This window comes from Crocodylus porosus, unplaced genomic scaffold, assembly GCF_001723895.1.
Source record: "Crocodylus porosus isolate Cpor-Errol unplaced genomic scaffold, CroPor_comp1, whole genome shotgun sequence".
Lineage (NCBI taxonomy): Eukaryota > Metazoa > Chordata > Crocodylia > Crocodylidae > Crocodylus > Crocodylus porosus.
Genome location: NW_017728886.1, coordinates 70,458,108 through 70,474,666, shown reverse-complemented (window position 1 = coordinate 70,474,666; position 16,559 = coordinate 70,458,108). Strand labels below are relative to the sequence as shown.

Genomic DNA, 16,559 nt, shown 5'->3' with positions numbered 1-16,559 from the left:
TCTGTGTCTCCCAACAGATGTCCGGGTAGTTTAGGTCCCCCATGACCACCGCCTCTTTAGCTTTTATGGTCTCCGAGAGTTGCCTCGGAGTTCTGTTCAATTGTGCTATATAGCATTAAATCTATATGTCCTAAGAGATGCATGACAAATGGGCTGATGACACATAAGTGATTTGATATTTCTCATATGGAAATAGGGAACTACTCTTTCCTATAAAACAGAAACTTACTTGTGTCCATGATAGTATGATTCAGACCAGTAAATTTTGCTTTGTTTACAAATACCTGTAATGCCACTGTCAGCAGTTCTTCATTGGCTAATTCTGACAGTAGTTTTCAGAGTAAGTACAAGGTCATGATTAGAGCAGAGGCTTGCAGGAAGAAGGCATGATGGTAATTTCTTGTGTAAATCACTTATTTTTTCCATGATCCCTGTTTCCTCATTTATAAAATGGAAATAACTATGATTATTATGATTATGATAATAATATATAATAATTATAACTATAATATAACTTAAAATACAGAAAATGTGGCCTTGACTACTTTATAGTCTGGTTGCTAGGTAACTGGCTCTGTGGCAGGACCCGGAGAGTATTGACTGACAGAACTGAGTCATCATAGCAGAGGGTGACCGGTGGTGTCCCTCAGGGTTCAATACTCAGGCCAGTGCTATTCAACATGTTCATCAACAATTTGGATTTGGATATTAAAAGTGAACTAGCAAAGTTTGCTGACAACACCAAACTATTGGGGGGGGTGATCATGCTCGAAGGCAGGCTGGCAATACAGACTGACCTGGACAGGCTCATAAGTTGGGCAGACCTCAACCAGATGTCATTTAATATGGAGAAATGCAAAATGCTCCATATGGGGAGAAATAATCCACAATACACTTACAGGCTTGGCAGTGCTATGCTTGCTAGCACCACATCTGAATGAAACCTTGGTGACACGATAGACAACAAAATAAACATGAGCCACCATTGCAATGTCGTAGCTGGCAGAGCTAATCAAACACTGGCATGCATCTACTGAGGCATCTCGAGCAAGGCTACAGATGTCATCCTCTCTCTCTACTCAGACTTGGTGAGACCACCGCTGGAGTTCTGCAACCAGTTCTGGGCACCACACTTCAGGAAGGATGTGGAGAAGCTCAAGAGCATCCAAGGAGGGCCATATGCATGATTAGAGGCCTAGAGACCAGGTCATATGAAAAGAGGCTGAAAAACTTGGGACTGTTCAGCCTGGAGAAGAGAAGACTCAGAGGGGACTTGGTGTCAGTCTATAAGTACATCAGGAGCATACATCAGGGCCTTGGGGGAGCATCTGTTCACCAAGAGCCCCCAGGGAGAACAAGAAGTAATGGGCACAAGCTGATTTGAGGAATGCTTCAGGCTAGTCATAAGGAAAAACTTCTTTACAAGTCGAGTGCCTGCGGTTTTGAACAGGCTCCCCCCAGAGGTGGTACAGTCACCCACCCTGACAATCTTCAAAAAGTGTCTTGACACCCATCTTGCTGGGGTCATCTGTTCCCAGCAGTCTTTCCTGCCCAAGTGCAGGGAGGCTGGACCCAATGTTCTGTAAGGTCCCTTCCAGCCCCTAACAACTATGAATCTATGATTTTACACACCAATACAGTTTACAAAAACTTTAGAAGAGGAAAAAAAGTTGGCAAAACTGTGACACTTCAGTCTCAAGAGTAAATACTATGAGTATTTATTTATCAAAAGATCAGAAAGCCTCTAAGAAATGCCTTAAAAATTTACTTCGTAAAGTGGTTCTTTTAAAAAAGAACAATCTAGATGGGTGTTGGAGGGTTCTGAATTGGTATATATATACATAGAAATACTTAAAAATACACACCCAATAAAAGGCAAAATTCTGCACTTGAGAGAAAAATCAAATGTGCAAATACAAAATGGAATATAACTAGCTAAGTAGCAGAACTGAGAAAAAGGATCCGGGAGTGAGAGTAGATCACAGCTGACTGAGTCAGTGTGCTGTTGCAAAAAAAGGCAGATGTCACTATAAGATTTGTTAACAGAAGTGTCATGTATAAGACAGTGAGTGCATCTACACATGCGTTTTACTGTGCATTAGACAAATCTAATGCACAGTAGTTTCACTGTCTATATGTGTGCAGCAACTACTGTCCAGTATATTAATTTAAAGCACCATTTGCTAGTACCAACAGATACGCAACAGTGTATTAAACTAATGTGCCGAAGTGCATGTGTAGATGCTAACCGGGAGCAAACTGTTCCTGGTCAGCCCAGGCAGCAGGGGGCCATAACTGCTGTGTGGCTAAGCTTTGAGCTCTGGGGGGCAGTGGAGAACTATTCCTATCTTCAGGGGTAGCTCCAAGCTCTGTGCAGCTGAAAGCTGCCATGACAGCTCCCCCCACCCAGCCCCCTGGAGCTTGGAGCTAGCCTCAAGCTCCACATGGTTAGGAGCTGCTCCCAGAGAGCTGGGACCTGTTGTGGCAGCTCCCCTCACCCCCTGGAGCCCAGGCCTGACTCCCTTGTGCCCCCTGTCAGCCCAGGGCTGCCCTCAGTGTCCCCTGCCAACCCAGGGCTGCTCCCAGTGCTCCCTGCCAGGCTGGGGCTGATACCTGGGGGAGCCTGGAGCTCCCCCTGGCTGCTGCAAGTGGGTAGAACAGGACAGGAGCAGCCCTGGACTAAGCTGCTCCTAATGGGCTTAATTTGTTCTCAACCCATTCACAAATGTAGGCATGTGCCTGGGAGCAGTTTAAGGCACCTGAATTTACTATGCAATAAATTCAGGCACATTAATTGCACATGTAGATGTGCCCAGCAGGTAACTATTCTGCTCTACTTGGCATCAGTGCTGTCTCCGTTGGAATACTGGTTTGGGCACTAGACTCTCAGATATCTGTAGGCAAATGGAAAAAATGCAGAAAAAAAGCAACAAATATAAGAGTTTTAGAAAACATGACCAATAAAGGCATTTTAAAATTAGATTAGAAGGTTACATTAGAAAAGAGAATACTAAGGATATATCTACCAAATTGTGTGCACTTTTATTTTCAAAAGTGCATGCACTCTTTGGTTATGCAGTCATGGAAACAAATTAGAAATGCAATTACATGTACATATTGTTGGGTAATTGAGCATGGACATAAAAGGAGACTGGGATAATGGGGCAGGATTACATACAGGAAATATGCTAGGAAAATAAACCTGTTAAGCCAACTAATCACTCTGTGAATTTAAATAGCATTTCAAACCAATTTCAGTGAAAATTCCTGAATACATCATGATTAGAAGGGATGTCTTTTTTAAGTTAAATTTTATAAGCCCTGATTTAATGAGCTGTATATTAATGTAAGTCCATAAATTTCATTGGGGCTAATCATATGATTATACTTAGGGAGGCCTTTAAGTAGCTTTTTAACCTGTGACCCTCACATGCATGTGTAACAAAATGGTCAAATGTGGTGTTGAAACATAAGAAGAAGAAGAACTTGTGACCATAGTAACGAAACTCTTTTTCTATTCTAAAAAAGAGCCTGCTTGAGTTAGACTCATGAGCCGTGTCCAGACGAGTGAGGCCGTGCAGTATGTGGCGCCACAGATGCATCTGCGGCACCATATATTGCATGTTCCATTGTTGTCCATGCTGCAAGGGAGCAGTGTGGAGGGTTTTTTAGACCTCTGGGTATAAACCCACTGAAAAAAAATCAGAGTCCACATGAGGCAGCAGTGTGCACTGCCCAAAGCTGGAGCCTAGCTGGCTGGAGCTGCCCTCTGATGCTGGCCAGGCTCTGCATGGCAAGAGCGATGCAGCTGCAGCTCCAGGAGGCCTCCAGGACCCCAGAAAAAGCTGCTGGGTCCAGCCCAGTGCTGGTCCCATCCTCCCCTACCCTACCTGGGGTAATTTGCCATGCACAAGAGTACACATGGCACAGGCATTTCCTGAAGACCACTAGTTGTCCCCAGGGATCCAAACATCCATGCACATCTGGATGCAGCCAAGGGGGTCCTCAGCTGAGGCTAAGGCCTGGTCCTCTCTTGCTGCATCTTCGCTCTGAGTGACTTGCAGTGTACTTTAGCATAGGGAGTCCCCTTGGCTGGGCCCCCTAGGTAAGTGCCCTGGTTGCTCCCACGCAAACTGATTCTGGCTAGGAAAGAAAAGGGTTGGGCCTATGAGGCCAACCCTGGGAATGTTTAGGAAAGTAAAGGTGAATCAGCTAAAAGTGTAAAGTCAACATACATATATTAAATCCCATTAAGCTCCAGTGTAGATACTCTCTTTCCAGAAAAAATGGTTTTAGTTCTTTGTCCTTAGACAGTCCTTTGAGCAGAGGTTCCCAACCACTGGGCCGCAAAGGGTTGGCTGCCAAGTCATGACACAAGCCCCCCACTTGGACTCCCACCTGTCCGCCTGGGCGAGTGGCTTCTGCCTCCAGCAGTCATATGTGGAATTAGCGCTGGGTGGCGGGACATCCCTAGGAGGGCGGCAGCTGGCTCTGTGCGCCCTGTCCTGCTCCCATGGTTGTGCGCAGTATAAAAAAGGTTAGGAACCACTGCCTTAGAGGACAGTGGAGAACTAAGTTCACTTTACTCTGGAATGAGAGCATTGACAAGAAGATTTACCATACTGAATGTGCACACTTAATGTGCACTGTTTTCACACATTTGTTTGACTTACCTAAACTTCCCAGAGTACCCCCATATATACATGGTCTTATGTAGTGCTATGAAGCTTTAAGATTAGTGGGATCTTCATATTGTAACCACAACATTACTGTTGGATTGTCTGTGTGGCATATATCAGAAGACAGTCACCTAGACAAAGCTGGAGAGCTTCTTGTAGTTGAAGACAGAGTTCTGGCCATCCTCTAATTCCCCTTATGTTATGAGATTCAGTGAAAGAGTCCCCCATAACTCTTCATAGGTGAGAAGCCATGTCTAGGGGGCTCTCAATTCTGCTCCCCAATTTTTTCATTAGTGGCACCACATCATTTGTGGAGCAGTGGAGAGCTTTGGCCTTAAATGTGTAAAAAAGTACTGGAATTGTCTTATTTAACATGAGACTGATGTGGTCCCAAGCAAAGATTTCCACCATTTCATTCCCTTTCTCCCTCAACCTCCTTCCATTTCTGTAGTTAAGAGATGATACAGTCCCAGGCTAACACAGGCTAAGCCCCCATGGCACCCTCTTTCTGAGTAGGGATCATCAATCATGCCGTATTGTGCCAAATCCTTTACAGTGGTTTTGTGATGTGAGGTAGTACCCGCAAGAGTCACTGAGCTGAGACATGAACTTGTTTCACAAAGGGCTCGACCTGAATTCCCTGAAGTGAAAGACTGGTTCTTTTACCCACCAACCTCCCTTTTTTTGTATTTAATCAACTACTAAATCCTCTGAAGTGAAAAAATGCACATTTTGTTTTCAATGATTTGCTGAAGCTGAATGCTTCTCACAACCAGCAAGGTCTATGAAACTAGTATTTATTAAGGATGAGTGATTTCTCACACTTATTCCGTTTCTATCCAAGACTGCAAGCTTGGTCCACCTGGGCCTCTGAACTGAGATATCACATTTCCCACGTCTCATGCCTCTTCTCTATTTGTCCTGAATTATTTATCATGGCACTGAGTGCTCCTGGGGTTCATTGTCAGCCAGGGTCAAGCTACTTTGGCCTCACCTTTGCAGTAGCAGAAAGGCAACTGCACCAACAAGTTTATTGAGCAAACTGATGCTGCAATAGTCTGTTCTGTTTTGAATTGAGCAAATAGGAACTTGAGAAGCTGCAGTGCTCAGTGAAGAGAATACAGGCCAGGGTCCAAAGCAGACAGGATGACTCCAGGGTTCTGATTGAATTCCTCTAAGTCCATCTTATTAAGATAAGAGAGTCTAATTGGCATCTCTATTAGTAATGTTTTGGCTATCATTCCAGGAAGGCTAGGGTGCTGGCAATAACACCCTTAAAGACGCAGTTGATCACATTAGCGTAATTCATTTTTTTCTTTCTTACAGTACCTCTAACAGTGGTTGTAATCATGTAAAATCATACAAGTATATAGTGGGAAGAGACCTCAAGGGCCATTTAATCCAATCCCTGAACAGATGCAGGATACCCTAGTTGCAGTTCTTCCCAAATAAAAACCCATCTAGGGTCCTGAAAAACTCCAGTGAAAGAGATTCTATAACTTCTGAAGCAGTTTGTTCTGGTGTCCTACTGTTGTGACGATAAGGAACATTTTTTTTCTGAGATGTAATCTAAATCTCAGAATGTCTTTTTCATCACATGTGTGATTAACATGTACATCCGTGAAGACTGAAGATTCTAGGACCTCTTATGCATCTCTAGCCAGCTGCAAATTAGGAAAGAAAAGAGATGACATAATGGCAACAGAAAAAAATTAAGTACTATGGTACTATAATAGGCACAGGCCACAATCAATTTGGCAGACAGTGAGTGTTGTCGTCATTCATGCTATAGTTCATGTTGTTTTGGCCCTTTGTTCCATGTGTGTAGAAATCAAAGTTTTCCCTTTTCTTGTGATGCCATTTTTCTGGCTCACAACTTACTGACTTCAGAATTGATGAACTGTGAAATAAAAGTTGCAGAAAATGTACTGTATGTTTGCAAAAATAATTTAATGCACAGCTCCACCCTACAGTCTTAACTCTAGAAAAATTTCCATTGGTTTTATAGAGGGGCCAAGGGAGAGATCATATGTGTCTGTGTCTTCCTGATTTGCTAATGTCTCCTCTGTTGCTTTTTTTCAAAACCTTTCCAAGTGGGAGACAATGTAGTGTTTGCTCTGTGTGTGATGGATAGCTTGAGAACTTAAAAGCTTTTAAAAACTCTGTGAAAAACCACCACATGAGACATGGGGAAAGAGAGAAATAATGCAGAGTGCAATAACATTTGGAAGCTTTCTTTCTTTTTACTAATGTCAGATAGCCTCAGCAAGAATGGGACCCCTGTAATCCACAGAGTCTCCAACAAAAACACAGCAACAGCTGAAGAATTAGCACAAGCCGAAGCTTCAGGGAAAACCTCCATGAAAAGTAAAGGGAAGGGGAAAAAAATGCAGTTTTTTTAAAGCTCTATACATATGACATTTTGATGAGTTCTTCCACTTTTTTTTCTCATGCAAACTGACGGTCTCCTGTTGGGATAGGTCCACAGTGCTTATGGATACCTCAGGGATTTGTTTTAAAGTTAAGCTGGACTCAAAAGCTAACAAAAGCTTTTGAGTAGGGGGTTGGACTACATGACCTCCTGAGGTCCCTTCCAACCCAAATTTTCTGTGATTCTATGAGAAGCTAACATGGCAAAGGGAGAAACTTAGGCTGTGGCTATATCCTGTGTTTGGTGATTTCAGGAATTGTGTTGTAGATAGCATATGCATTTGGGTGCCAGTTTTCATAAGATCTCTATGCAGCCTAGCATCGGTTAAACATGCAGTGACTCATTCAGAATATTTGCTTGAAGCCCTCATAACACGTGAGTCCAGCTTTGAAAAATCATGAGGGTGACTGAAAAAATCATGAGATTTTATAAATGCAACAAATGATGTCTTCTTGTTTGCTTTCTGTTTTGTGAACACTTGAGGTTCACCTGGGTTGCATTTTCAAGATTTTATTTGCAGCCCCAAGACTTGGGAAGTTACTTTAATTTTTAATGCTGAAGTTTTTTTATGCTCATATGGCCCTGGGAGATGGGCTTTTAAGACATCTGCCAGATATCACAAGATTTATGGTAAAATCCCAGGGGAGATGGGCTTTTAAGAAATCTGCTAGATATCACAAGTTTTATGGTAAAATCACAAGAGTTGGTAACTTCATATATGGTTTAATCTGGCCAGTGTGGAGGAAGAGAATCATAAAACTATATTTTACCTATGACCTCTCTGGCCTTGGATACCCTTAGTCTCTGCCCCTCCCTCCCACCCAAGTTCCCCAGATTTACCACCACTGGTAGCATCAATGGAAGTAAAGCTAGTGTAGACAGGACTTGGGACTGAGTGATTGCATGCACAAAGACAGACTAGGGAATGACTGGCTAGGCTGCAGACCTGGAAGTTACAGTGGAGCATAAAGCAAATACAAGTCAACAGTGTGCTCTTGTTGCAGTAAAAAAGCCAACAGCATATTGGGATGTATTAACATGAATGCCTCTTGCAGATCAAAGGAAATTATTCTTCCACTCTATTCAGCACTGGTGAAGCCTTGCATGGAGTAGTGAGTCCAGTTTTGGGCCCCACACTTCAAGAGAGATTTGGACAGATTGAAAGGAGTCCAGCAATAGAGCAGCAAAAATGATTAGGGGCTTGGAAGGCATGACTTATAAGAAGAAGTGAGAAGAATTAGGATTTTAAAGTCAGGAGAAGAGAAGACTGATGTGGGATTTGATAACAGTCTTCAAATAGCTGAAGTGTGATTACATAGAGGATGGAAGTGGGCTTTTCTCTGTAGGGGACAAGACTAGGAGCAATGGTCTCAAATTGCAGCAGGGGAAATTTAGGTTAGAGATTAGAAGGAAATTTCTGAGTATGAGGGTCAAACATTGGAAGAGGCTACCCAGATAAATTGTAGTCAAGAGCAGGTTAGACAGACACTTGACTGGGATAATTTAGTCAGAGATGATCCTGCGTTGAGCAGGGGGCGGGACTAGATGACCTCATGAGATCCCTTCCAGCCCTACATTCCTATGATTCTCCTGTGGTTGAATTTATTTTTACTGCCATCTTTAGACTATATGTACATGTATGTATCCTCACTATAGTATCAACTTGGATGATCAGACATGGTTCTGATAACGCTGGCTAGCACTACAGAAGAAAGAGACTTGGGGGTCATCATTGACTACAAGATGAATATGAGCCTGCAATGCGATGCTGCGTCTAGTAAAGCGAGCAAAATGCTGGCTTGCATCCATAGATACTTCTCAGGCAAATCGCAGGACATCATTCTCCCCTTGTACTCGGCCGTGGTGAGGCTGCAGCTGGAGTACTGCATCCAGTTTTGGGCTCCACAATTCAAAAAGGATGTGGAGAAGCTTGAGAGAGTCCAGAGAAGAGCCACACGCATAATCAGAGGTCAGGAAAACAGACCTTACGATGACAGGCTGAGAGCCATGGGACTCTTTAGCCTGGAAAAGCGCAGGCTCAGGGGTGATCTGATGGCCACCTATAAGTTTATCAGGGGTGAGCACCAGTATCTGGGGGAATGTTTGTTCAGTAGAGCGCCCCAAGGGATGACGAGGTCGAACGGTCACAAACTCCTGCAAGACCGTTTCAGGCTGGACATAAGGAAGAATTTCTTTACTGTCCGAGCCCCCAAGGTCTGGAACAGTCTGCCAGTGGAGGTGGTTCAAGCACCTACATTGAACACCTTCAAGAGTAAATTGGATGCTTATCTTGCTGGGCTCCTATGACCCCAGCTGACTTCCTGCCCTTTGGGTGGGGGGCTGGACTCAGTGATTTTCCGAGGTCCCTTCCAGCCCTAATGTCTATGAAATCTATGAAACTGAGCCTAGCCTGAGTATGTAAGCGACTACACTGAAAACCCCCATACAAGAAATTGTATCCTCACTGGTGCTGTACTATGTTGCTAGGACTTATGGGGGCACATCCCATGTTCTTGTAAGTGCACAAAGTGGACCTGCTCCATGATTCTTTCTCGCTGTATCCTGGAAAAACTTGCTTGTCCTTGTCCCACTGGGGGTAATTGTGGGCAGACACTGGAGAACTAAATAAATGGTTTAGCCTTTACCCTCACTGTGAAGTGGGTGAGTCAGCAGTCCAAATGAAAATCTCATTCAGGCTTTAGGCCAAGGATCAGCAATGTTTTTGGGCAGTACCAAAAACACCTGCAACCTCAACTTGTAAGATGATGGCATTCCAGGAGTAGACAGTGAGGGAACCGTAAGGGGCCCAATACTTATTGCGGCAGTGCAACAGGGCCCGGCCCTTTCCCTGCCATCTGCCCCAAGGTATGTGTGCACCCACTGCCAGCAGCAAGCCAGGCTGGTTCCGTGGACCACAGCGCAGCCGCTTACAGCCTCCTGAGTGCCTGTCATGGCCAGTCCAGGCTCTGGGCAGGCCCCTGCCCCCCACTACAGAGTCTGTGCTGCTCACAGCAGGCAGCAGGGAGCTGTGTCAGAGTTCATGGAGCCCCGACCTAGCTCAGTGCCAGTGGAAGGTGTATGTGCACCTCAAGGTGAATGGCAGGGAAGGGGTCGGGGCTATACTGCCACAACAAGTATCAGGTCCCTCATGGCTCCCCTACCATCTGCCCAGAGGCACGAGTCCCAAGCAAAATGCCTTCACATGCCACCCTTGGCACATGTACCTGGGGTTCCCTACCCCTGCTTTAGGCTGTACCCCAGGTCAAGACAGGAAGCTGGGGCTGAAAGCACATTTAAATTGAGGTCAGGGGGATTATTTGTGTGGATGGGAAACGAATTGGGGGAAATAGTCAACTAAGGTACTCATTTAAGTCTGCAGTGAAGACATGCTATGAAGCCATAGCAAAAATGCCATAATTAGCTTATCAAATTGTTCCTCCACTCTTAAAATCATCAGTGGAGCTCAGTGATCGGAGATTTAGGAAAGACCGTTTTGACCTTGGAATACAAACACATGTGTCCATCTACTGGCCTTGGGCAAAACAGAGGCCCCTTCTACATGTGCAGGTAAAGGTGCCATTGGATGTGAGTTTGGACTGAGAGCCCTGTATGGGCTGGGGGTTTCACAACCCCCAAGCCTTGGGAATCACAGTAGCTGCAATCTGCAGGGATTGGGGTTTTCATGCTGAGCAAGGCGTACTCCTGCAAGTACTGTCAGCTGACAAGGCTCCCTACTGCAAAGGGTTCCTGCTGCACATTAAAGCTTGAGAGCAACCAGCTATAAAGTTAGTACACATTTTCAGGGCCCAACCTTATAGCTGATTGGAGCTTTTTATCATGTGATAGCTACTTTGCTGTCTAGCTGAACTTAAGATGATTGTACAATTAACCAGTTAATTGCATAACACTAACATGTAGAGGGGACCATATTGGGCTAGGTCTTCTACTGTCTTGAAGCTTACTGTGCAAATGATTGATGGTGGGTGTGAAGCATGCAGGTTTATGTGGTCACATTTCACACCCACAATGAACAGGTGTAAGTGAATGTAAAAGGTATAAAGCATGGGAAAGTCAAGCCTCTTCAACCTTTGTTGTAAACCCTGGAGCTTATCTGCATTTAAAATTGTTCGGTGGCAAAGCGGAACTAATAAACCCCCTTAGCAAAGACACAAGTTAAACCAGAAAACGAGTTCTTCCACCAGTGTAGCTTAAACTGGTTTTCAGATGAAGTAAGCTATACTGAGCATAGCTTTTTTGTAGGTATGAATGAATCTGTATTAGGGTCTTTGCTAGTATAGATATGTCATGGAGGTCATGGTTCTTTTCACTCCTCACCAACATAGCTATGCCAGCAAAACTTTTAAATGCCAGCCAAGTCTCTGTTGCTTTGTCTGTGTAGACAGGACATCAGAGAAAACTGAAGTGTTTTGATTGGCAGTACAGCAGTCTGAAAGTTCACAATGTGAGACACACTTCTCACCAAGAACATAAACTGCAAACTGCATTTAGAAATAACATTTTTAATTAAAAGTAGCATTCCTGATCCTGTTGGCAATGGCTGTGGGGCATAAGTGAGGATATCATTTGTGACAGGAGACATTTGGGACCTTGATGTAAGAGATTGTAAACCAGTTTCAAGCCTACTTGAATAATCAAATTAAGAATTTTCATTCTTTGGGAAACATTTTTGGAGTGACACATGCAGAACTCTCATCACTGATAAAACAACCAACAGTCGGGGGTGCATTACATGAGACACTTACTGCGGAACTGCCTAATTAGCTCCACAGTAAACATCTCAGCATCTACATGTGCAGCTCTGTTAGGCTGCAGTAAACTAATAAACTCCATTGTAGGTTAGTACTTGTTAGTACTTGTAAATACAAATCCTGCAGCAGAGGGTTTTTTTAGTGCACAGCAACACAGATCTAGACTCTGACCCACCTCCCTACAGTGTGTAAGGCTAGCCAGCAGGCAGCCCCTGCACTGAAGCACTGTTGTGCCCCAGACAGCACCTCTGCAGCACATTGAGCTGGATCAAAGCAGCCCTGGGCTGGCCACCCCCACACTCCCACCCCAACTCCCTGCCAGCCAGGACAGCTCTGACCCTGTTCAATGTACTGCAGTCCAAGGTGCATGTGCAAACTGTGCTCTCAGGAGAAATGAACTCTGGCACAACATGCACCAGTTTATTGCTGCATATTAATAGCACATGTAGATGCACCCAGGGTTGCCTAGATTAGGGAAATATACGTTCATGATGATACAAAGCTGTACTGGTGATACATTCTACGGGTGAAAAATGGGTCTTGCATTATAGTGTGTGTTCGAGTGGACTAGTGTAAAATCCAGCTGAATCACCTCTTCCCCACAGTGCTTGAAACATTGCAGACTGAGCCTCACTCTGCTCATCTCACTTGAAAACCAATCTGATGCAGTTCTGGAAGGTGCTAGGTACATCCTGAATAGATAAACTGGAAGTATGGTGCTGAATGGACACAGTGGCCTGACACTGCTAAGCCAGGGGCCCTAAATGGCATCAGTATAATCTCATTAGTACACAAAAAGGTACAACAGAGAAAGCAGTCAGGGTTTATTTTTCATGTGAATCCAGAATATAGGTGTAAGTGACAGACACTTGTGTAATTAAGGAGTTTGTACTCTTTTCTCTGTCCCTGACACTCTGTTGTAATTCAACCAGCTAATCATCCCCCTTTTGATTAGGTGAGAGCTTTGTTTACATACATTCCCCAGCACTTGACCAGTCCTCTTCCCAAAGGTTTTGAAAGTTAAGTACCTGATAACGAGCCCCTACTGTTCTGGGCTTTCTTAGGACTCTACAAAGCAGGAGCAGTCAGGCCTCTCCATGCATTATGGATGCAATCTGTGATGGAAGAGTTGTGTGGCAACATATAATCTAACAATAGCAGTGCAACCTATTTCATATTGCCAGTGCATCTCAGTTCTCCTGGTACCCAACAGGAAAATGAAAATCACAGAAACATAAACCCAATCAAGTGTAGGAAATAGAGCTGGCTAGATAATTAAAACAAAGAGCCCAGTCCTGGGACAGAAGAGGATCTCAGTCATCTTGCTCAGGGAAAAAAAAGAAACAAAATAATGGTTCCAAGTCTCTCAAACTGCTGTAGTTGTTTTGTTTGCTTGCTGATTTTATGGTACCATGTTACAGTCATTACATAAGTCACTGGGGAGGGGATGTGGACAGCCTAATGGAAAGATCCCTTTTTAAAAAGGGAGGCATTTTCAGTGCTTGTTTCCATCACCCACTGCAGCATGACTGTTCCTTTTATTTTACATCGCAGTCTTTATCAGTAATTTACCTCATCAGTCTGTTTTGTTAAAGAGCATTATAGAGAGATTTGCTCTGATCAGCTCTTTAGATCCAGCCTTGTGAAGGTACAACAACAAGGCAGAAACCTGAAACTCTTGTTTTTTTTCCTTAAATCATGCCACCTTATAAGAGCCATATGCTACTTTATGCTGCAGTCTCCCAGTTAAAAGAAAATGCTTTAGATCTTAAACTCTTCAGGGCAGAGCTATTAGCCTTGTGGATCATACTTTATCTACTGTAAAACACCAGATAAAGTGATAACACTAAATAAACAACAGTTGATTAATTCAATGAAATATCTGCTAAGGAATCACTTAAGGAATTGATGAGATGAATTTCTTTGGTTATTATTTAGTTTTGGATTATTATTCTAAAAACCATGAATTAGGTCTCTCCACAATTGTAAGATTTGTTTAAAATAATAAGATATTTTTAAATAATGTATTTTGCTTCTGGTTTGTGAGGCTTTAAGTTCTCATTTTCAAGCTTTCTTCTCCAGGACCAGGAATTTACTCTGAGAATAAAAATTGAGAATTTCAGGCAATCCCATGACACTAACAATCCAGCCAATGTTATGAAACTCATTACAAGGGGAGTTAGACTAGAATAGTTATGAGTGACTAGAATAATTATGATACTTATATTCTAGTTAGTCTATAACTGTTATAGACTGTTATAATATATTTAAAATATATTATTATGTCTTATTCATATATAACAGTTATAATAGTCTATAACTGTTGTAATATAAATAACAGTTATTATAGGCTGTGTCTTTTCCTGGGGCCAACCCTGCCTCAAGGCGCTACCTCAGTATTGTATATCTATAATATATAATTGATAACATGATATTGAGGCAGTACTTTGAGGCTAAGCAGGACAGGGTTGGCCCATGGTTTCTGCCCCAAAGGATTCTGCGAAAAAGGTGGGCAAAAACAGCCTTCAGTACCTGTAAGTTCACTTTGGGCTTGTTTCTAGACAGATTCTGGACTAAGGCAGTTCCAGTGTACAGCTGTTGCTGAAGGCAAGATTGATCATAGTAAGACCTTTTTCTTTAAGATACACAGGAAGATGGAAAGGTTATGGAAGCTGAGCCCAAAGTAATTTGGGCTCTCAAAACAGGATCAAATAAATGTTTTTCTTAAAGGAGTTTTATATCTGCAGTGTGAACTAAATATGTTATAGAGAGCAATTAAGCTATTCAGCATGAATCAGGATCCTATGCCTGTATTACTTATAAAGTTCTTAGTTTTCATCAAGATTCATTTTAAATGGTTGAATGATGTTTCTGACTGCCAACTGTTAACATATGAATGTTCACACTTCTGAGTCACTGATATAACCAAGCAGTGGCTTCAGTATCAGAGAGTTTCCTTGGAGTAAAGTGAACCTGTGCCCTCAAAAACATCTGAGTCATGATTTCCAGGGTATTCAAGCCCACCCTTGTCAGAACAGAACAGACTCCTACATTCTCCTTTCTCACCACATCCCAAGCCCCCTACAGTGGTATCTGTGTAGTTTCTTTCTAATTTGACTTGTCAACCTGAAAGTTACTAACTGCTCTTGCTTCTGCTGACAATATTAACATGTCCAAATGGGCCCTCAAACTCCTTGCATATAAGTTGAAGAGGCACATGGGCAGTCTTTAAGAATTCCTTTCACCTTGCAGGGTATAGGAAATCTTAGATATATGGAGGATGTAAAAAGTCAGGAAGACAGCAACTGCATTTCTCAGGTGTGCCAGCTGACAGCACCAAAGTATCTCATGCGTACCCAGAAACTGGACATGGGATGTGAAAGGGTTGTAAATAAATCTTCAGGATGTTATCAGCCTAGTTAACTAGTAAACTCTAGAATAGGTAGGAAGTCATAGGGGGGGGGAAATGCTACAATTTAAAAGAAATGTGGGGTTTTTTTCAAATTTCAAATTTTGAAAAATATCAGTCACCCAACTGACATTGCTTGGAAACAGGGTTGAAGGGGATTGCACAAACTGATTTTTTTTTGCCTTTTTTTTTTTTAAGGAAAAGTTAAAATTTAAAATATTTGTATTTGCTCTGAACGTCATAAAGGGCTCTTGCCAGATCCTTCCAGGCTTATTCTGGCTCTGAGGGAATCTCCCAACCTATGCATAGCTAGTCCAGCACCTCAGTTTCTTAGTCTCTATCATAGTCTTCCTTCCTTCTTTTCTGGATCTCCCTGAAAGCACTCTGAGGGCCTGGAGATCCACATGGAAGATGGGCATTGTCCTTCCATAGCCATCACAATGCTCACAGCTGAAATGTAGTGCTCCCTTATGCTGTTCACAGAGTGGGGTGCTCAGTGGAGAAGATCCCTGAGGCAACTGCTGGTTGAAGAAGCCTGGAGAGCATGAATCCAATGGCACTGTACTGCGAGGGAGCAGAAGGTGCACAGAGCTAACACAGAGGTACTCGATGGCCCCTCCAGGACACAGATTTGTGTGTTGACCCTCTCTGCCTGTTTCTCTATGGGCAAAAGCATCCCCATATCTGTTTGATTATATTCTTTCCAAAAGTCTTCCTCTTTAGCTCCTTTGTGCAGGTTTTTCCATAAGAAAGCAGTCAGGGTATTCATCCTTTCTTATGGGGATACTCTTCTTTCAGCCTCAGTTTTACTAGTTGAGCTGTAGCTATGTCAATGTTGCCAGCTGTGAACTAGCCTTGCCAGCGTAAAGGAAACACACAAGTACCAGGAGCAACTGAAAAACAAAATAACTTATATTCCTCACAGCCCTTTTGTCACTTGGCTGTTTTTCTCTCATTTCCATTCATTTATCATGTTATAAGTCTGTTCATTCATTTAAAAAATGGCGTGATTTCCCTCTCACTTCTGCTTTTATGAATCAGAACTGAGATAGTTAACAATAGTGCAAAATCTGAATGAGTAAAAGAATCAGGCTCAATAACTCTTATGTTCTTAGGTTCTTGGAATTGCAGTAAGCTGCTTTCAAAAAGTTGTCCAGCAAAATATCTTCTGTATTCTGTGCATCTCTGAGAAGCCAGCTCAAACAGTTTTGTTTTTCTCTGAGGCTTGCAGAAGGACAGCTAACAGAAAGCAGTTTGAGAGACTTTTTCTC

At 43.0% G+C, this 16,559-nt stretch overlaps 1 long non-coding RNA gene across 1 annotated transcript; it reads right to left on the bottom strand.

Annotated features, from left to right (window-relative positions):
• LOC109322124 lies at positions 1-13,559 on the bottom strand. The gene is made up of 3 exons (XR_002104322.1): positions 13,549-13,559; positions 8,661-8,672; positions 1-83 (listed from the first exon to the last, which is right to left on the bottom strand). It is a non-coding gene; the product is annotated as an uncharacterized LOC109322124 (long non-coding RNA).
• Positions 13,560-16,559: the final 3,000 nt, after the last annotated feature.